Raw genomic sequence first — 22405 nt, 5'->3', positions numbered from 1 at the left:
AAGTTTGAGGCCTTAATTTCAAAGCCTAGATACACAGTAGAGAGATATGGGTTATCTGAAAAAGTGTTGAAGGAGTAAGATAAGTGGATGCTGTACACTGGAATAAAGGGAGGCACATCAAAACCTATCTTAAAATTCATTAGTTTTTTTCCTCCTACTATCACCGAATGACTACTCTGGAATCTTGGACTGCCAGAAACCTTCTCTGAATCCCAACCCCAGAGTTTCTCAAAGCTTTTAAGATCTCAATTTCCTTTATGAAGTCTAACACAGATAAAACATTAACAGATCTCGCTTCTTCTGTACAGTTGGACCCTCCACAATGCGGCTGTCTTTGCCTGTTTGCTTATTCTTCCTCTTCAGCTATTACCCTAACATTATATTTTATGTTATTATTTATCTGTGATGGCTGAGGATCCCCTTGATAGCTTTTCTGCTTATATAGAAATAATTTCTAGATATCCAACCAATCAGTATTTTCAGTTTGCTTTGCCAACTGCTTTCCTTTATATATATATATATATATATATATATATATATATATATATGTAAAGTAGATAAATTATATTAATCGATTAATTTCTTAACATTCCATTTAAATCAACTCTGAATCAGGACATCAAATTTGTCTGATGGTTCTTTTTTTGCATTACACTTTTAAGCACTGATCTTCTGCAACATGCTCATTACTTTCACAAACATTACTGGTTACACAATGACCCAGTAAGGAAACCTATGCAAAAATACATCTGGGTCCCACCACTGCTTGTAGTATTTTTATTCTAATAAACATCTGGAAATTACATAATAATATAATTCCTGGGTACATTTATTCTTGTAATAACATTACAGAGACTTTACATATCCAAGTCCAATACTTGACATATGGTGGCTGGAAAGGCAAAATGAGATTTTTTTTTTAAGGATGACAAGGGGAAAAAGGACAAGAGGAAGAAAAGAGAAGGCAAGAGTGAAGCAAGGAAGATGTCAGAACAGCTGCTGAGAGAATCAGGCAGAAGAATCAGGGAGAAAGCAAGCAAACAAATTGGTGATAAAATACATGCTGGGGAGGATTTCTACCCAGTCTCCATTTCAGAGCTGGAAGGGAAGAGGTTTCTCCTGAAATTGACTGTAATCCAAAGGCTTTCAGTGTAGAAATACAAGGAAAAAGAAGATACCTCAGATGGTAAAATATGTTGTCTAAGTATGGTACAATGTTTCAGCCCATTTACAAACCCATGCTAAGTAAAGCATCATTTTAAGGCAATGCCAAAGGTCAGACTTACTGAACACTGCAGTGCCTGCCCAAGGTGTGAGTCCTATAAGCTGGAAGAAAGCAGCTCTCCCTGTGTGGCTGCTACTAGATACTCCATCTGCCCTCAAGGAGACTTTCCCTGAGGGTTTACGCACTTCTTGCTACATGGACACCTAGAATTTTAAAGCAGCATGCAAATACAAGGACACCTGCATCTTACCAGCCATATGAATACACAGGTCCACACCAGGATGAGCTTTGGCTTTAGCCCATTACCTGGCTTAGTCACTAGAGTAGAAACATAACCTTAGAGTGGAAGGTAAGAAACAATGAGAGATTTTATGCAGATAAAAGTAGAGGCTGTAGAAATATGACAAAAGACAGCTCAACAGACAGGGTGATAAGACAAAATAAGCTTATTATTAAAGAAGAGAAATTTGCAGCTAGTAGACCATGAGGAAAAAAGGGGTCAGGTAAGTTCCACATCAAAAGAAGACAATGACCACGAATGCAATTGAAGGAACTGATCCAGAGCTACAAATAAAAACGGTAATGTCAATGAAAAGGAACAAGATGAGGCAAGGTGCAGAACTAAATAAAAGCTAAGTAGCAAAAAGTGAAGGAAAAGGACAAAGAAAGGAGAGCTCAAAGAGTCAAACCCATTGAAGAAAGAAAGAAAAAGACAGCTGAAACTACAATAGGACCCTGAAATGTAAGAGGCATCATTACTTACCAGTAGCTGAGAAAGGATAGGAAAAGCAATGAAAATGATGTCTGACCTACTATGAAAAATCGGGACAGTATTAATTTTAAATGAAAAGAATTATCTGGCTGTAGATAGCCAGTGTACTAATAGGACTGGTACCATTTATCTTATACATCCATCACGCACCAACTATTATGAGTAGTATCTAAACACAAGTACTATTGTATCTGCCTAGAACAGTACTCCAGGCAACTTAATTTAATTTTGGGTGAATACTCTGAGATAATCTCAAAATCTGTAGAAGAAAAACAAAACTGAGTTTGCAATACTCTGGTTTATATATCTGTGCCTAGAGACACTATTTAATCAGATTTGTTTCAAATATTAATTTCTATACAAATCTGTTTCATTAAAATACAGTTAACCAAAATATACTTGAGATAGATATGGATGGTATCTCCTTCTCTATCCTAAGGTAAAGTAATTCTAGTTTTAGGAAAGAAGAAAAAACCTTCTAATCTAAATACTGGAATCTGAAAATGAAATTGACTACAATTGACTATTGCCATTTTCCAATGAGAAAATCGGTGGTAGTTATAATAAAAATAGCAGCATAGCACTTTTCTTTAGTTTTTCAATTTAAATCATGTAACTTGTCAGTTCTAACACAGTCTGAGTAACAGATATTTACTTTAAAAGTACACTAAAATGCTAGTATAAATAGACACAATGGCCGTGAAGCCATGTAAAAACATGCTTACGCTGATACTGCTGCGCTGCCACCAAACCGTAAGACGGGTGAAGGTGTGAAGCTGAGTATCACTGAACACAATGAAATGACATAAATGTTTGGAGTTCCAGAAAACATTGTGTGAAGCAACTTTATGTGGATACACTGGGAATGTAACATATCAAATAGTCTTCATGGCTTTTCATTTCTTACTCCTAAAACACAGAACATCAATTATGTGCTATAGACCAAGCTTCAGGGCCAAGCAAGATTTATATATATATTTTACCCTTTGTCTTTGCACAGAACTCTTCATGTCAGTTATTCTGTATGTGAATCTCTCACACTTTTATGGCCTGCAAAACATGCATAACTTAAGTATATTGCTATGACTCCTAACAGCGTCACACAAGAGCTACACAAGTATTGAAAAATAATTATATTTTGAAATATAAGTATTTATTATAATTGTATAATAAATACTTCTAAAAATAGGAGGCGATATATGTGTTTCAGAGAAACCATGACAGACTTACAGGTAGAATTCATACACAACACTGTATGCCCTTTGCTCCAGGTCTGTCCACAGACCTGCATTTTATCTGCCTTTTCTGTGGGGCAGCAGGATGAGAATTGCTCGTGTGGCTGTAATAGCCCTAAGGAGTTACAGGCAGAGCCTGGACCAGAATGAGGTCAGGTTATTCCACATCCCTCCATTCTAGTAAGGCAGCAGCAGGAAAAACATATGGCACAACAGACATTAAGTCATACTGCTCGATCTAAACTTAGTCTTCTACTTCTGCCACATGTGGAAAGTTCCATGTGTAATAAATGTCAAGAGCCCTTGTATCGCCCCAATTTTATTTTTTTATTTTTTTTTTTTAAATTCTTCCACTTGCTCAGGCAGCTAAAACATGAAGGACACAGACTAAAGCCTTTGCACTCTGACACACAAGCACTCAAAGACTCACATTTTTCTTCAGGCTGCAAAGAAACAAATTTCCTTGTTACAGCATCCCCAAGAACAGCAGTATAATCAGATGTGAAATGCCCCTAGCTTTTTATTGACACCATTGATCACGTAGCCATAATAAGCGAAGACGGCCACAGTTGGGCTCCTTTCCTCACTGCACGTTATGAACTAACCCCGAAGTCATCCTGCAGATCATGCTCACTGCCCACCGAGCCAGGCTGCGGAGCAGTGGGTACTGCCACACTGCCCCCAGCATGGTGCTCCCTGGCACAGCTGGCCAGCACGGCCAGTAACCCTGGCATGAGCCACGGACCTCTGCCTGCAGCTATACACTGTAGGGAGGTGAGGGGCAGTCAGTGGGTGATGCAGCAGAAGGGGTGTTCTGCACACAGAGACCCTTTGGCCACACACGGAGACAGAGAGCTGAAGTAAATTATGCAAACGCTGCATGGGTCGGAGAGAGAGGGCGTGAGGACCTTCTCCAGCATCCAAGCACTGAGCTCCGAGGGAGCGTTTAAGCCTGGACTACAAACTGCTTATAGGGAGCTGGGATCACAAGCCCATTTATCATTATACTGGCAAGTGCTCCCTCTGCATTTGAAAGAAATGGGGGAGTCTCACCAGAAAATGTGCTGTGCCTTCTGCAGTATCCTCTGGGACAGCATGGCCCTTTTGCTCTTGCTCAGAAAAATGCCTTAAAACCCTTTTTCATTATGTACGCCTCACCGGGAGTGTTACATAGTCATTCACCAGGAAAGAAACGAAAAAAAGGATGATTAAAAGGACATTTGTATGTAACTTTAAAAAATATTCATACATATGCCTACTTCCTCAGAGTATTTTTATTAGAAATATCAATAAAATCATCTCCTACTGCTGCAACTCCACCCTAAGGTGAAATTGTCATTGACTTCAATGGGATATTTGCCTGAGTAAGGCCACAAGAATTAGACTCAATACAATTAAAGCCATAAAATATTCCCTCATCAAAATAAAACTGTAAAGAAGCTGCTACCGCTACCATAACACTGCATTATTACAAGTGTGTGCTACTGGACTGTTATTATGTCTGGCTGGATGGTTGCAGGGGAAACAGCACTCTGCATTGCCTTCTACCAAAGCAGTTCTCTGCAGGTAATTTTAATGGGGCTGTTAATAACCTGGCAGCAGTCCCAGCCAGATGTAGCACATTTAAACATTGTCCTTATAGCTTTGTCAGAACTGTTGACATTGCATGTCAGCAATGGAAAATTGCCACTGCACCAAACAACCATCTTCATTATATGGAATCACATTGTTAATCTACAGCCAAATGCAACTTGAGGCGGAAAGAGAGTTTAGATTGCACCCATCTGTATACTATCACTCCAGGTGGCAGGTCGTTCTTCAGGATTAGAGATTGAATCAGTCTTTCCATCATCAATAAGCCCTCCTCCACAACGAGTGCCCGTCAATCCAATATTTTACTTTCAGCACCATGAGGACCGCACAGCATGGTAATGAAATTTCTCTGTAAGTAGACCACGGGGATCTATACCAGAGAGATACATCTCTTTAAAAAGCTCAGGGAAATCAGACAGCATACCGCACAATCTGGACAGTAACTTGGTTTCAAGCATAACCCTAACTGTTTTATCTGTTTAGGGACGAGATCCACCAGATAAAACATCATTTTAATGCTGGGTTATTTCATTTTTTGGAGTAATTAGTATTGGGTGATTATTTCCCATTTGGAAAGGTTTGACAGCCTTAGAAAAGAAATCTATTTCTGAAACAAAACAAGCTTGCTGACATAAAGCTTTTGCATTTAACATTTCTCAGCACATACTGCAGACTTGACCTTGGCGAAACAAACCATTGTCAACTGTCCATGACAAAAACTTACTAAGGCTGGATATTACTTACTATTACCTTTTCAAGATGCAACTTAAGTTTCTCCCAGCAGCAACAGGAATTTCTTCAAAGCACTCTTGCCACCTGAAGTAGGTATTTTGTTACATTGAGAAGTCTGGAGGACTCCTTACGTTACGTGTCTTGCTCTTATGCACTTATAATATGGCTCTAACAACTGTACCTAGTCGCCATCAGCAGGGCTTTCCCAAATCATACCCATTTTATTTTTCAATACTTCAAGCATTTTGACTTTCTGAGGATATTTTTTTGTTTGTTTGTTTGTTTTGTTTTTTAATAAAAATCTATACTATAAAAATCTATACAGACATACTAGCTGCAAGTCACGTACTTGAATTACTACAAATGGAACCACTTTTGTAACAAAACCACTGCAAGTGCAAAATACTCATACTGTAACAGGCATCTAGCTTTATAAAAGTATATGTATTGCATTCATTCCCACTTGGTTATATTATGGTTATTAAATTCAGCTCCCCCTTCCTCTCCCCTTTTATTCATGTTTTAACTGTAAATGGATAGTTACAGCACATTTTTTTCAAAGCATACCGAAATAAGAATACGTGCATTGTTCAGTTTTCCACAATCTATTGTTAATTTTGCTAGGTTATACATTTCTTAAACACCTAACAAGCTCAAGCTAGCAATTATGATCATTTAACAGAAATGACTATGTGACATTGTCACAGAAACTGCTGAAAATAGGAAAGCAAATGAAATAAAAGACTTTTCAACTACAGAGCAATAGAAACAAAAGACAGTCTCTAAAAAAAGAATTTCTGGAGCAGCAGGACTGGTAGAAATGCATCCTAGAACATGCTTTCTACCTCAGTACAACATTTGGGTTTAGGTTACTGCATCTGCAGAAACAGTAAATGTATTTGTTTGCAAATGTAGTTTCTTATGAGACAGACCGTTTGATTATTAGCAATCTATTAACACTGTATTGCCCAAGTGTGCCAAAGAAACAATCTGACTGCTGATTCTGATGAATTTCCTTTCTCTTATGTTGACAGTAGGTCTCAGTGATGATGCTATTACCTTTCTGACTCCATGGGATGTAGTCCAACACCTACAGAGTGGAGGAAGTTAGAAATCCCCACAGAGGCCATATTATAGTTCAGAGAATGGAATATTGGTAAACACCCTACCAATGGCACCGGGTAAGTCCATCCTGCACTGAGAGGAGTTTACTGATCCATTTCTTCATTCTATGATCATTTTATCAGAAATATCAGAATCAGTAACTTCTCAGTATGGGCTTGAACTTTATCTGAAGCACAAAGTCCAAAACACAGAACTTTTCTCCCATATTATTCATTTTATCATTTATAAAATAATAATGCCCTGTTCTTTGGTATATTTTCTTATTTCTTCTTGAAGGTAAACTAAACAGATGCCATGAAAGGAAACATCACATGAAAGGAATCATATCCAACTCAGAGAAAGAATCATTTTTGTGGCTAGTACTCAGAAACTCTTCAATAAATTGCCGGCCCCAAGGCAGACCTTTCTGATGACCTTGGCCTTGCTTGGTAACACTTACAGGAAAATAAAGCTACGCCTACACTACAAAAAACATTCACTGGCTTCACACCACCTGGAACGGCAAGCTTATATCTACATTTCCTTGGGGTTCAGCTCCATCAGTAAAGGATTAATAATGTCCAAAGGGTATTGTGGTCTACACTATGCTATGCTTGGCCTTAATCCCTCTGGCCTCATTTGCTGCTTCAATAGCCACCCAAAAAAAAGAAGGGCTTTGTTTTTCCTGTTCAAAATACACAAAATAATGACCCTAACACAACCTGCCAGAAATGTACTTTTCAACATGATGCCAAGAGATTGTATTACGTGCCTTGGGTACAGCACGTGACACACAAAGGTATTTCAGGGTGCAAGGTTTGCAGAGATAGTGTGGGAGGACCATGTAAACAAAGATCCCAAGGTCTTTCCTACACATGAAAACAAGCTGTCCCTGGAGTGAGCTACCCACAGAAGCACATCCAAGTTTTATTTTAAAAGGAGCTGGCTGGTGTACTCCAACAGAAAGCCTGCAAGTAAACTACTGTGTATGGCTGTGGATGATTGGGGAAGCATCCCAAGGGCTGTCAACAGAGCTCATTTAACTATCAGCATAGAAAAAACTCCAATGATTTCAACATCTTGGCTTCACATTGCTAGTGGTCAACATACTAAGTCTTTGAGAAGAGTCAGGATGGCAGATGGAAACATAACACTTTTCTCCCTCAAGAGCATTTTTGACTCCTCATGTGACCTTCTTACCTGCTTATGGACATGACTGTAGAAACAAGCAGGAAAATGTAAGATACCACTTTTCACCACCTGCCTGTTTCCACTCCCCTGCCCCAAGCAACTCTTGTGAGGGCACTGCTACTGCTTTGCTGCCACAGCCAGGAGCATGCAGAAGTGGATGACTCACAGAGCAAGGAGAAGGACAGAGCACATCGCATGGTCACGACCGTCCCCACTGAACATCTCCATTTGACTTGGCTCTCCCTCCAAAGTATCTCCTTGTGATACTTTCACAAGGATAACCAAAAATCAGTGCACCTACATCCCTCCTCTTTCCCTTTTTGGTGGTGTCTACATATGCAGTGTTATGCCAACCCCCATCAGCACATCTTTGGATGCGCACCAATTTCAGTACCATTCTTCACGCAAATGGATGTTCCATTGTAGAGGAAGAAACAGCAGAAGGAATTAGATTTACAGAATATGAAATTGAAATAAGCAGGCCATGTGTCATATCCCAAGGGTTGTTGGCTCAGTGCTACAAGCATCTTCCAAGTGGATTAAACACCCAGCATTAAATCTGGCCGCCCCCTCTGCCACCCTCCAGCTCAGTGTGAATTTTGTTACTGAGTTCCCAGAGGGGGGGTGCTATTTACTGCCACATGCTCTGAATCACCGTCATATTCCCTGTATTTTTGGGTTGCCTGGGAACCTGTTGAACTCCTGGCTTCAATTTAGAGAAAGTTTAAAGCTCCTCTAATTCATATTCTGGCTGCATGTGTCCCTTATGAGCCATCCACCTGTCCAGAAGAGGCAGATAATTGACCATTCTGGGTCTGTCTGTAACCCCAGAACACCTCCAAAGGGGGGAGTATTTCCAAAGGCTGTTTTACCCTTTTATGAACTCTTTATATTGCCAAAGTGATGTAATTTGGATGAGTCCAATGGAAATTCAACTCATCCATATGCACATTAAAACTGCTGAATATAGAAATGCACCACACCGTGGTCTGTGATGGCTTCACCACTCACTCACTGACCTGATGAATGACTCTCTTCATTACAGAACATTACAGCAACATTTTCTAGCTATATAACTAAAAGCACATTTTAAAATGTATGATGCCCAGTTACAGTACTTTAGTGAACATACCTGTTAAAGAGAAAGATAGAGAAAAGGTGGACAATTTGTACGGAAAGGAGCAAAATCTGAGAAATAATTTTAAAAGGATGATTACAGCCATGATATGCATAGAGGTGGAAAGAGGCATAGAGAAATAAATTGCTTTACATGGACAGTTCTAATATATTTCATATAACAGAGAAAAAGCTGAGTCAATGAACAATTTTGTATCACCATTATTGTGAAACGATTACAGTCCCCTTTATCCCAGCTGTACAACATGCTGACTGAACAGGAAAACATGCAGTACACGCAGTGTAGTGATTTCTACCACTGTATAAGTAAATGTCAGACTTGTACCGTGTATTCAGTGATTTTCTTAATGAAAACGTCAGCATAACACTGGCATTTTCCTCCTTTCATTTAATTCTAGCTCTCCCTTTTCATTCACTAGCTGACCTTTGCCTACTCTTGGTAGCTCGCCCAAGGTGCTGTCACACCTTCCTTGCTGCTCTCTAATGATGGTCTTCTGCTGCCAGATTCAAACAGGATATTTGGAAAAGAACTGCAGGACCCTTTTTCCAAGACAGTACAGTGATGAAAAGTTGAAAGCTTTGCTACTTTCTGCAACTTCTCACTTCTCCTCTGAAAAGAATAATAAACAATTGTATACAATAATTAATCTATTCAAATACTATCATCCTACAGCATTCTAGGACTCAAGAGAAGCAGCCACTGAAGAAACAGCTATGGCACCAGTGCCATAGAAACACTGAAAACTAATAACTGTTGAATGAGTCAGGCAGTTAATGGAGTACATTTTCTCAGTACAAAAGGAAAGGGATGACATACAATTAGAATGAGGGGAGTTCTACAAGAGACAATGACAAACAGAAGAAGTAGCTTGCATTTAATAAAATAGGAACAATTACATAAAATCTTGCAGAAAAAAAAGACTTAATAATACTGTTGACCCAGCAGTTACACTGGTAGATCAACACTTCATCTGGATAGATATTATTTCAAATATAAATACAAACAAATCACAATCCAAGCTGATGAAATTGAAATATATATATATACACATATACATATATACATATGTGTGTATATATATATATTTTTTTTAAATACAAATCCTGAACATGCACCATTTTCACCGCTGGTTTGAGGAAATCTGACTCCACCATGCTGTGTTTAACAGCCCCTTGCAAACGCGGGCCCAGCAGTGACCCCACAGCAGTGTCAGTACAAAAGGGCACAGTGTAGAAGTTCTGCAGTGATTTGAAGTAGCATAAGCTTGGAGAATACCTAGAAGCAGATGGTTCAAAAGGAGAGTAAGTCCAAAGCTTCCTTCCTGAGCAATGCCATTTTAAGGCTTTGCTAGATCTTTCCAAGGTCTCTATACTCTCAAAGCCTAACTTTCCACCACAGAAGCTCCCGTTTTTACCTTCTGAGCCTCTGCGACTGAACAGAACAGATACAATTACCTTTTCTACATCCTCCTCCCCTGGCTTTATATTCTCCTGCTCTGCCTGTGGGTTAAGAAAGGAATGGGCTAACTGTGAAACCATACATTTCTGGCTAGCGAATTTTGTAAGGCTCAACAAAAGCCAGGGCTATCCAAGTCCAGCCAGCTTTGCTGATGCTGTGCTGTGTCCACACATTGATCTGTCCCTAATAGCAAGCACTGACTGCACACAGAAAGGCGAGCAAGTCCTTTCAGCTGAGCTCCTGTCTCAGGCACAAAGCAGTTAAACTATCACTACTAGCAACAGTTAGCTCTCAGAGAAAGGTGACCTATTTGGGGAAAGGAGTGATCAGTTATTTAAATCCTTTCCTGCACAGTAAAACAAAACACATTTCAACAGAACAACTAGGTTATGGATTTGACAGGTTTTCTGGTACACCACAAGTCTCTCACTGTTCATCGGTTCTCTACCTGTAATACCTATAATCAGTTTTTCTCATGAAAACGTGGATCAAAAGAAGTTGAAATGAGGCATGCAGCAAGGTGTTGAACATAATAAGTAGGCTAAAGTAATTAAAGCTTTAGCTAAATATTTTTCACTTCTATCAGTTCACTGTATGTGGAGAAAAGTAACTTACAAAAGAAGGAAAATATTTCATGTGCCACAGGAGAAAGCTCATAACCTGAAAAATGACAAAGCAAAAGGATCAGACTCCTGCAAACACTGCTCCCTGTGATGCACTCCCCTCCATCACTGGAGTTCACGCTCAGGCACCCTCACTCAGGATCAGCGTCTCTGAAGTTCAGAGCAGCAACAACTTCTTTCACCAACTTTAGACATTCGTGATTGAGATTTTTGGCCATGCGCTCTATATAAAAGCATAATTGAATGACAAAGTTCCACGGTAATAAATGACTCCTTGCAATGGTGAATGCTAGAGAGCAGATTGCTTATTTCTAGGAGTGAAATGTATAGTACTCATTCAAGGATAATCTGATAATAGATCACAAGGGTTTTCAATGCCGCAAAAGACTAAGCAGAACCTTGGGATTTCAGTGAGAAGAGGAACATAACTAACCTACTATAATCTACTGATGAAGAATTAGAGATTCACTGCAAGCTGATATACTCAGCCATACAACCTTCCCTTGTCTCACCACATCCTAATAAACTGCAACATCTTCCACAGTGTGCCATAAAAACTCTGCTCCAGCCAAAGCCAACAGGTTGTACTTTGTAGGAAAGAAATCTGCTCAAGTGCTCTCAGGCTAAGAAAACAGATCCCTTCTTCAAACTAAAAATTAATTCACAAACAGAAATTTGCTGTGTCCTACACAGGTGAACATTCCTCATCAAACTCTGCAATAATGAGTGGATAACCTGAGAAGATTGTAACACACCCTGGCAAAGTATCAGTTGTATCCTGTTATTTTGTTCGGTAGCAGTTATTTGTTTGGAGGGGCAGGGGGCAGATTTGCCAGGAGAGGCAGGGCTGCTGGGGCAGCAAAGTCCCCGGAGCAGAAACTTCTTATATGAGCTATTTCAGACCAAAACAGAGAATCCCGAGTTGGAAGGGAACTCTTGTTCCGCTGGCAAAACTGAGTTAATAGTTGATGGATTTGGGTCAATGATACTGGTTATACTAAATAAATTGATCTCTCTCCCTGGAGTGGTTTGCAGTGTATGAGAAACATACTCCACAACTTGCTTTCTTACACACATTGGCTAAATGATACATGAGGAAAGGTAAAAAGGCGCAAGTCTTTGAATCATGGAAAAAAAAAATTTTGAGGCAGCTTTCTGGATGTTCCAAAATATTAAATGTATTAAGAGTTGATGGAGATACACAATTTTAAGTAAGAACAAGCAAAGAGAATAAAGTCCTACTAAATATAGAGAAAAACTGAAGTGCAATACACACAAAGTTCTCAAACGAAAAAGAAAGCAGAAATATTTGAGCATATATTACTTTTTTTCCCCTCTCTCCACAGAGAGAATGATGGTAACATCATTCCATAACGAGCAATGGAAAAGCAGAAAGTTCAAATTGATTTAAAACCATAACTATCAACATGCAGGCGTGGACAGCTTTTTCTTTCTGCTCCAAAGAACACATGTGGTCATTAGGTAAAACCTGAATCACAGTTCATTCAAGACAAGCAAATTTGCATTATATTTTCATCAAATCTTTTATCATTTGCATAGCCACTTGCCGAGGTGATTGGCTCCGGGGCAGATGCATTCTGCAGCGGAGCAGGGGATCGGACAGGCAGGGCTAATTTTTCCGGCACCGACCCCACTCAAGGGAGCCGCCAGGACCCGACAGCCCTCGCAAGGGAGGTGAACGAGGCGAGAAGGAGGCACAGGAGAAGCCAGCAGCGTCCCCGCCCTGGCCATCAAAAGCTGACCCTAGGGAGCGCAAGTGACCAGGAGCGTGCTACCAGGACGGGCAAACAGGGTGTGGTGTGTCAGGAGGGAGTGGCGCGGCAGTTAGCATGGCAGTGCAAGCAGGCAGGGCGAGCAGGAAGGGCAGAGCACTCTCCCCCGCCCATACGAACACCTCCTCTAATGGCGGTCTAACGCTAGCTCAGCTGCAATGGTGTACACCAGGCACAGTGCACTCTCCAGGAAGTCTGTACACACCCAGACCAACTGCCCGCTCAAAACTGCAGCAGTTCAGGTCTCCGGGTGCAGGGAGTGCCTGAGCCTGTTGCTACCACCTGCAGGGGGCAAAGAGATTGTGTGCGTGAGGTGCAAGCAGGTGGACGACCTGGTCCGCCTCGTGGCAGAACTCAAGGAGGAGGTCAAGAGGTTGAGGGATATAAGGGAGTGTGAGCATGAGATAGACTTGTGGAGCGACTCCCTGCATGGTCTGAAGGGCAGGCACCAGGGTGAGACACCCCAAATGGGGGTGGACCCCATGCCCTGTTGCTGTCGGGCAGAGGCAGGGGACTTAGAATTTGAGGAGGAATGGAAACAGGTCCCTGCTTGACATTGCAGGGGGTGCCTTCCCCCACCAGCCCCACCTTCCCAGGTGCCCTTATGGAACAGGTTTGAAGCCCTGGAGCTTGAGAGACTGGTAACTGAGGAAGAGGTGGAAAGTCTACCCAGGAGGATGCCTAAGGCGAGGAAGTCAACTCCACACCTCAGGATTGCCTCCACCAGGAAAGAAAGAAGGGTGATTGTTGTGGGCGACTCCCTTCTCAGGGGAACAGAGGAACCCATTTGTCGGCCTGACCCTACCCGTAGGGAAGTCTGCTGCCTCCCTGGGGCCAGGGTCAGGGACATTGCCAGAAAGCTTCCCAACCTGGTTCACCCCTCTATTATCCTCTTTTAATAGTCCAGGCTGGCAGTGATGACATTGAAGAGAGAAGCCTGAAGACCATCAAACGGGACTTTAGGGGACTGGGACGGTTAGTGGATGGAGCAGGAGTACAGGTGGTGTTTTCGTCCATCCCTGTGGTGGCAGGGAGGGGTACAGAGAGGACATGGAAAGCCCACCTGCTAAACACGTGGCTCAGAGGCTGGTGCCAACACGGAAATTTTGTTTTTTTTGACCATGGGGTGCTTTACTCGGCACCCGGCCTGATGGCCACAGACAGGTCCCTATCTCTAAGGGGAAAACGGATCCTGGGCCAGGAGCTGGTGGGGCTCATTGAGAGGGCTTTAAACTAGGTGAGAGGGGAACGGGGCTGAAACAAGGCTTGTTAGAGCTGTGCCAGGGGTAACAATGGCAAGGCTGGGAGAGAAGGCAGTGGCCCAACTGAAGTGTATCTACACTAATGCATGCAGCATGGGTAACAAACAGGAGGAGCTGGAAGCCATCGTGTGGCAGGCAGGCTACAACTTGGTTGCCATCACGGAAATGTGGTGGGACCACTGTCATGACTGGAGTGCTGCAATGTCTGGCTGTAGGTTCTTCAGAAGGGACAGGCAGCATGGAAGGGGTGGTGGTGTGGCTCTCTATATCAGAGAGAGTTTTGATGTTGCGGAACTTGAGGCTGGGAATGATAAGGTTGAGTCCCTATGGGTTAGGATCAGCGGGAAGGCCAAGGAGGGAAGCATCCTGGTGGGGGTCTGTTATAGACCGCTGAACCAGGATGAGGAGACTGATGAGGAGTTCTACAGGCAGCTGACAAAAGTTGAGAAATCATCAGTGCTTGTTCTTGTGGGGGACTTCAACTTCCCAGATATATCCTGGAAGCACAACACAGCCCAGAGAAAGCAGTCTAGGAGGTTTCTGGAGAGCGTGGAAGATAGCTTCCTGACGCAGCTGGTTAGTGAGCCTACCAGGGGAGGTGCCCCGCTAGACCTTCTGTTCACAAACAGAGAAGGACTGGTGGGAGATGTGTTGGTTGGAAACTGTCTTGGGCAGAGGACCATGAAATGGCAGAGTTCTCCATTCTTGGAGAAGCTGGGAAGGGGACCAGTAAAACCGCTGTATTGGACTTCCGGAGGGCTGACTTTGAACTGTTCAGGACACTGGTTGACACAAAGTAGAGTCCCTTGGGAGGTGGTTCTGAAGGGCAGAGGAGTCCAGGAAGGCTGGGTGCTCTTCAAGAGGGAAATCTTAATGGCGCAGGAGTGGTCTGTCTCCACATGCCCAAAGACGAGCCGGCGGGGAAGAAGACCAGCCTGGCTGAACAGAGAATTGTGGCTTGAGCTTCAGAGAAAAAAGAGGGTTTACAATCTTTGGAAAAGAGGGCGGGCCACTTGGGAGGACTATAAGGATGTTGTGAGGCAGTGCAGGGACAAAATTAGAAAGGCCAAAGCTCATCTGGAGCTCAGTCTGGTGACTGCCATAAAAGACAATAAAAAATGTTTTTACAAATACATCAGTGCAAAACGGAGGACTAAGGAGAATCTCCAGCCTTTACTGGGGATTGAGTGCACCCTCAGTAAGCTCGCAGATGACACTAAGTTAGGTGTGTGTGTCAATCTGCTTGAGGGTAGGAAGGCTCTGCAGGAGGATCTGGATAGGCTGGACCAATGGGCTGAGGTCAACTTTGTGAAGTTCAGCAAGGCCAAGTGTCAGGTCCTGCACCTGGGGTGCAATAACCCCAAGCAGAGCTACAGGCTGGGGGATGAGTGGTTGGAAAGCTGCCAGGCAGAGAAGGACCTGGGAGTGATGGTGGATAGTCGGCTGAATATGAGCCAGCAGTGTGCTGAGGTGGCCAAGAAGGCCAACGGCATCCTGGCTTGCATAAGAAGCAGTGTGGCCAGCAGGTCTAGGGAAGTGATTGTCCCCCTGTACTCGGCTCTGGTGAGGCCACACTTTGAGTACTGTGTTTAGTTTTGGGCCTCTCGCTACAAGAAGGACATGGAGGTGCTCGAAAGAGTCCAGAGAAGGGCAACGAAGCTGGTGAGGGGTCTGGAGAACATGTCCTATGAGCAGCGGCTGAAGGAGCTGGGATTGTTCAGCCTTGAGAAAAGGAGGCTCAGGGGCGACCATATCGTTCTTTATAACTACATTAAAGGAGGCTGTAGTGAGGTGGGGGTTGGTCTGTTCTCCCACGTGCCCGGTGACAGGACAAGGGAGAATGGGCTAAAGTTGCACCAGGGGTGTTTTAGGTTGGATATTAGGAAGAACTTCTTTACCAAAAGGGTTGTGAGGCATTGGAATGGGCTGCCGAGGGAAGTGGTGGAGTCACCATCCCTGGAGGTCTTTAAAAGACATTTAGATGTTGAACTTAGTGATATGGTTTAGTGGAGGACTTGTTAGTGTTAAGTCAGAGGTTGGACTCAATGACCTTGAGGTCTCTTCCAAACTAGATAATTCTGTGATTCTGTGACATCTACCAGAAAGAGTCTATAACCTCAGACTGATAGATGAGCCTTTTAAAACTACGTACCTGCCGTTGTCACCCACCCAAAGCATAACTGACAGAGTTTTCCAAGATCTTTCCAAGAGTATTATCAAATTTTTGTAGTGGGGGCAGAAGGTTTTTGGTGTGATGTTACCCAGGAAGTTTCTGTAATAGCCACTCTCTCCCCTGCCCTACAAAGTAGAAAACCACTGGGATTATGGTTTTAATTCAAATTTGCTTCTTCCCATCTGTTATCCTGCTTCAGAGTTTAGCAAGATTAACTGTATGAATTTTGCTATGGGATCTTAAATGGAAAAAGTATTTGTACCTATTATTATTTTCATCCAAGTAATTTCATCCAACAGAGGTAGTTCAGTTTTACATTCTTCCCCTCCTTTTCCCTGATCCAATATAACTTCATGTGATTTTACAAGCTAAAAGAGAAGGAAGAATCCAAAGAGTTTTAATGATAGAGGAATTGTTCAAATGGCTGTTTCTACTGCAACATATTAATGAAGTTTGCCTATGATATTTTTTTTCACTACACTAATTGTTAATCTAACAGCTTGCTTGTTAATTTAAATAGCTCATTCTGCTTTGTAACACTCAGAGTCCTGAATCCTCTTTTACTATGTTCTAGAATTACTTACCAGCAATGCTGTAAAGTTTCAAACATAAAGTTCATTACCATTTAAAGTAGATAACCTTAGGTAGTTAGAAGAAGTGATTTATGACATAAGTCAAGCAATTTTAGCAAAGATTAAGGAAAAAGAATTTTTGAAGTACTATAATTTTCATGAAAATTCCCTATATTTGTAGGAGATATAGTATGTGGCTGAGATCTACTCTTCATACAATCTTCTTCACTTGCTCGAGAGGTTGTGCCTTATTCATTTATGATAATAGGCCACTTTATATAAAGAGTCTTATTATTCTGAGTGAGTAATTTTGAAGGAGAGCATTTCCAATGACCTAGCAAACCGCGAGTTCAGAATTTGAGAATTAGAGGGAAATTTTAGTTGAAAATATTTCTTAACTAAAAGAAAAGTCTTAAGCACTACTTTGAGAACTTCTTTGATTACCAAGTTCTCAGCTCGGCAGTGCATCCGGCTTGCCGACTAACTATAAGCCCAAATAGTCTGACTGACATCTCATGTGCTTAATGCTAAAACAGCACTGACGTGCTTTAAACCAGGACCTAAATATTTCATACAGATATGATCAGAAGCATGTATTCATCTTGGACAGGGAATCAGTTACATTTACATACCTCCTTGTCTTTGAGAATGTGGTCTGAAGTTCAGCGCCTTAAAATATCACATTGATTTCAAAGGGCACCGGATCTGGCATTAATTAATAACTCCAGCTGCAATAATATGCTATTTGAAAATATTTAATTAATCTCCTAAAACTCCTTGGGATACTAAAGCAATTTTCAGTCCAACGTGACTGAGTTCAATGGCAAAACTTTGTAAAAGTGATGGAACGAGTCCTTACAGAGCTGAAATTAGAAGACTTGATGGCACAACCCTTACTGCAAGAAAATTAAGCACCAAACTGTATCCACTTTGTCTCTGCAGAGACGTTGCTTTCGTTCCAGTGTTATGACTTATCTTGAACACAGTCAATGAATTTGCTGCCTAGGAAGCAAATAACAGCAATAAGCAACACTGGCACACTACTGCAAGTTTTCAAAGCTAATTGAATCAGCATATAAATATGTTTTCCCTGTGTAATAAATCTCATTATAATCAACCTCTCTACAGCAGGCGCTTCCCTATGATATGCAAATTCCAATTATTTATTTAGGATATATTTAGCATTTCCATGTGTCTCCAATTTCTATTTAGAAAACCTTAGAGTTGTATTAAATGCCCGCTCTCCTTTGGAAGCTGTTATTAGTAACAATGTGTGCCAGTATAACAACCAAGCTTCTCAATATTTGGCCCACAGATATAATTTTGAATGTGAAGAAAGGTTTTCACTCAAACTCTTTTTAGGAGTATCTTGACTAAGTCAATTGTGTTGACTTCTTTACTACATGAAACATGAAAGAGATCAAGGTATCTTAGCTAGATTAAGGCATTTACAGACATTTTACCAATTCTTCCCTCAAACATGACAGCATAAACTTCACAACATAACCACCCTGTATTTTCACAAGGAAGTTCAGTTCAGTCTCAATAAACTCACGCTGGATTTCCAAGTATAAAAAAATAGCCTACAGCAACATCTATTGAGGAAGAAATACAGACTGCTGACAAAAATACACTGACATGATCTACTGATGCTATGAATCTCTGTCTCAGACAGAATTGTTAAACATTTTTGAGAACAGCTAGCTGAAGTTTGGCATTTTTTAAATCCTAGCACACACAAAAAATGACGTTATTCAATAAAAAATAATAAATAATAAAAAAAAAAGTTCATTGCTTGAGAAAGTACTAAAATAATGACCTGAGCTGGGAAAATCCAAGCAGGCAGTGTCTCTTGACATTTGTAAGCCCTCTGGCCTAAACATACCCCGTCATTTTGCTCTTCTGGGAGCAAGCAGAAGTAGAAACATAAGAAAACAGGTATTGTCTAGTGGAACCCTTTCACTGTGTACTGAGTTTTTTATTTGTTTCCAGCAAGACATGAAAAACATGGCAAAAATGTCACACATAAACCACACACTGAGATTAAAAGTTAAATAGAGGTGGAGATGTTCTTATTCCATCAGTAACAAAAGCTTCCCTTACATCACAGTCACTGCGAACGCAGAACAAGATGAGACTGGGAACAATAAGATGACAGCAGAATTTGTCCCGTGGATAATTACTATTTCATTCTGTATAAAGCAGCTTCTCAGCCATGATTCTCATCATGTAATCTGCCAGAGGCACTGGGAACTAAAGCCCTTCTGTGATGATGGCCATCTCTCAAAATGGCAAAATCCCACTTACATAGCCATGTGAATTTCTATTTGTCTTCCTTTTTATTGGTTTTGCAGAACATTTTGTAGAATAATACATTACTCCAACACAGAATAGACTGTCACTAATAATGATTTCCAAAGAAGCATTAACGTTTAATAAATACTTAATGCTTGTTTGTTTGGGGGGATTCACGTGGAAAAGTTAAAGTCATATGAAAGAAAGAACTAAAATAATAAGGGCCAATGAACTGATCGGTAAAATATACAGTATAACGTAATGTCAGGAGGGAAATGAGTATTCATAATTAAAAGGATATCAAACCATACTTTCCATTGAAATGAGGCCAGGAATTAAGAACTTATACAGAAAGCTCATATATAGTGTCTGCTGGATAAAGCATCTCTAGATATCAGAGGAAGTTTTGATTATATGATGAATCCTGAACTGTGATAGAAAGATATATCATAAAAAGATACTTGCAGGTCCCTACATAAACCCAGGCTAAGAACTTCTAGATTCCAGTATCTGACTGTAAATTAACTGAAGTTGCATCCATCCTCGGTGAATTCCCATTCCTGCTATTTCTCCTTTTTTTTTTTTCTTTTTTTTTAATGGATCCCTGAATATTTGATTACTTCAGTCAAAACAGAAAAAAATTCAAAAGGAAAGAAAGAGGCAATGTTATCACAGAAAACCCATATGACACATACAGCAGATAAATAGAGGATATAGATTTAAATCTCTGTTTTATACGACAAGCTGAGGTCAAATAAGCAATTGCAGAAAAGGAGAGAGCCTGTTAAGAAGATAAAACAGCTTCTGAAGTTGCATAAGTATATTCATATCTTCAGCATTTGCTATTAACTGGATCTAATTGCCCTCTGCTCTCTGGATCCCACTCTCATGGACCTAACTCTTCCTGTGTACAGTATAAGGAAACAAAGAGCTGGAGATTTTAGACATAATGACTGGGTTTGAGCAGTCACTACCATAATGTCATGCTGTTCAAATGCCTTTTGGATATATGCCTGCACGCCTCCCTTGGAAATATGTATGATATAAAACTAGTACCACAATTCAGCTGTAAGCATGAAGATACCGACACTCTTTGGATCTAGCCCTAACAAACTACTTCCAGAAAAATAAAAATGTTCAAATCTAACTGCTATGAGTACTAACGTAGGAGTGCTAATGGCTAGGTAGTGTTAGTAGGTTACATGTTTCTTAATGGATAGATGCCAAGAGGAGCTTCTGATTGTTACTGAGATATCCCGGTAATATTGACTGGGCTCTTAACTATTGTGAAATGTCTCACGAACTATTTCTGAACACTATCCCTATGTTCAATTTGACAAAGACAAAAATACACTCAGGATTCTAGTTTAGGCTTATAATACCTATTTCTTTGCAGATCAAAGTGCTGTCTGTGATTTTTGCTTTTGTAGAGCAAGGGAAGTGATCGGTTATTCTTGCTGTGCAGCTCTGGGGTCTGCCTGCTTTCTTTCAAAACTAATAAATAAAATAGAATAAAAGTGCTCTGGAAAGCATGACTCCTGAGAGAGACATAATCTGACTTTAAAAGAGAAAAAAAGGCTGCATTAGGATGATAAATGACAGAATATAATTAATTAATCAATTAATTGTTTTTACAATAAAGTATTGGAAGTAGATGCCTTAAATATGCCATGACCCATGGTTGTATCAGATAAATTACACTCCATCAAAACCCACAGTCAGCAGATATTTATTATGCAAAGTTCCAAATTGGATCTTCTACTTCTGAATTAATTTGGATCCTAAGTATTTTGCATTTGCATTGCCAGCCAAAAGGGTTCTTGTAAAAATCATGTTTAAAAAAGGGATATACAATATTTACAGTAGGAACATGCTTGACTTTCTATGATATTAAAAAAGCTTAGTGAAAGGGAACAATGCTCATCATCTAAATGTCTAGTCTGGAAAAAATTACTCTTGGGGTAATTTTAGGATGCTGCTCTCCCTGGATTCAATTTATGTTCTGCATCTACAATAAAGGGCAAATGTCTCTGCAGTTCCCTGCTGAAATCAGCGTTGGGCTTGTACTGACTTCTCAGTCTCACAGCTTGGAAGAAGGCCATTACAAAGAAGCACGGAGAAGGGAAATGAGCCACCACAGAGAAAGTCAAGAGTGAAGATATACTTCAAATCAATTTTGGCATGAAGTTGAGTTCTTGTTATGTCTGCTAGGAATGGATTTTAACAGATAGGAGAGAATAACCTTAGGGCTACTCTTCTCCTAATCATGCATATATATATATTTGCTGAAAATACCTAAATATTGTAGATTTTAAGAAGTATTTTATTATTTTAAATTATTTTAAGGGTGCTAAATGTATAATGAAATCTCAGGAAACTGTTTCTGTGGTTCTGTCATGCCAGAAGACATTATTTGCCCTATGTTGAATACATTCATAAGTGAGTCTTTGTTATTCTGTCATGCTGCCATGTTCTTATGTAAGCTCTTTCCCCAAAATGTTGGAGAAAGACAAAAAGAGTGCCAGTCTGATGACATATTAGAAAGAAATCTGAAATGCTATTTTACAGCTTATCAGATAAAGGGAAGAATTCAAGCATTCAGTATTATTTAAAAGACTAAATCGTTTTAAATCCCACTAAAATATGTATTTATAAATACCAACCCAATGCGCAGAACAGAAATTGAGGAATAAGATTTCCAAATAGCTGAAAAATCAGAGGGTGCTCATAAACACTCTAAGGCTTTTCTACTACTAACTGAAATATAGGTCATAAGTCTCAGAAAAATCCAGTTTCAGATACTTACCATAAATCCATCACTACAGTTGCACACATCAGCATCTTTGAGTTCAGCTTGCAGCAGCATACATTTAGAGTTAGGTATAGTTGGGAAAAAGAGAAAGCAATGTTTGTTGCTACAAATTCTTGAATTATCTCTAAACTGTCCTGGTCCAGAGTGTAGCTTAGAGCAACTCCCTGCTCAGTTATGTATTTGGAGTCTGTTATTGTTTGGATAAGCATGATAGATAAGATCTTAACTACTGTCTTTCAAATATACACAAGTTTGCTTACACTCAGTACAGTGCTGTACTGATTCTTATCTCTGTGATATTCTTCTGGGCTAATTCACTAACAAAATGGTCAAAACAAACATACACAAAGAGAATGAGCTTACAGTCATTCAGAGAGTATCCCCTCCTCCAATAAAATAAAATAAAATAAAATAAAATAAAATAAAA

General features: G+C 40.5%; 1 long non-coding RNA gene across 2 annotated transcripts in view; it reads right to left on the bottom strand.

Annotated features, from left to right (window-relative positions):
• LOC137855980 (uncharacterized) overlaps positions 1 to 22405 on the bottom strand; it is a 226764-nt gene that overhangs the window by 78109 nt on the left and 126250 nt on the right. The gene's annotated exons all lie outside the window — the stretch shown is intronic.

The sequence above is a fragment of the Anas acuta genome, chromosome 4 (genome assembly GCF_963932015.1).
Source record: "Anas acuta chromosome 4, bAnaAcu1.1, whole genome shotgun sequence".
Classification (NCBI taxonomy): domain Eukaryota; kingdom Metazoa; phylum Chordata; class Aves; order Anseriformes; family Anatidae; genus Anas; species Anas acuta.
This window is presented reverse-complemented; position numbering and strand designations above follow the sequence as displayed.